The following is a 911-nucleotide window of genomic DNA, read 5'->3' as shown; positions in this document are numbered from 1 at the left end:
GCCTTAGGCACTATGCTACCATTCTAGGCATTAGTGAGCTGAAATTGATTGGTATTGGCCATTTTGAATCAGATAATCATATGGTCTACTATTTTAAGGAAGACACATTGAAGAGGATTGACATCATATTCAAAGTCAAAAAGAACATTTCAAAATGTATCCTGAATTGCAATGCTGTCAGTGATAGGTTAATATCCATACACCTACAAAGAAGACCAGCTAATACCACTAGTTTTCAAATGTATGCACCAACCACTAAAGCCAAAGATGAAGAAATTGAAGATTTTTGCCAATTTCTGCAGTCTGATATTGATCATACATACAATCAAGATGCATTGACATTTATTAAAACCAAAAACCAAATGCACTGCCATCGAGTCGGATCCAACTCATAGCGACTCCCCCTTGGGTTTCCGAGGCGGTATCACTACTGAAGTAGATTGCCCAGCCTTCATTCTGAGGATTGGCTGGTGGGTTTGAACCACCAGCCTTCTGGTTAGCAGTCAAATGCCTTAGGTACTATGCCACCACAGTTCCTTGAGAATTATTGGGGACTAGAATATGAAAGTTGGAATCAAAGAAGGGTCGGTAGTGGGAAAATACAGCCTTGGTGATAAAAATGACACTAGAGATTGCATGACAGAATTTTGCAAGACCAATGATTTATTCATTGCAAATGCCTTTTTTCCAGTAGCATAACCAGTGATATACATATGGGCCTCACCAGATGGAATGCATAGGAATCAAATAAACGATGTCTGTGGAAAGAAGTGATAGAGACACTCATTATCATCAGTCAGAACAAGGCCAGGGGTTGACTGTGGATTATAAATTGCTCATATGCAAGTTCAGAAGAAAATTAAAACATGTCCATGGAGTCAAAATATGACCTTAATTATATCCCACCTGAA

Source organism: Orycteropus afer, unplaced genomic scaffold (assembly GCF_000298275.1).
Source record: "Orycteropus afer afer isolate SDZICR_OR568_19922 unplaced genomic scaffold, OryAfe1.0 scaffold00107, whole genome shotgun sequence".
Taxonomy (NCBI): Eukaryota; Metazoa; Chordata; class Mammalia; order Tubulidentata; family Orycteropodidae; genus Orycteropus; species Orycteropus afer.
The sequence above is the reverse complement of the archived record's forward strand: the minus strand, read 5'-3'. Positions refer to the sequence as shown.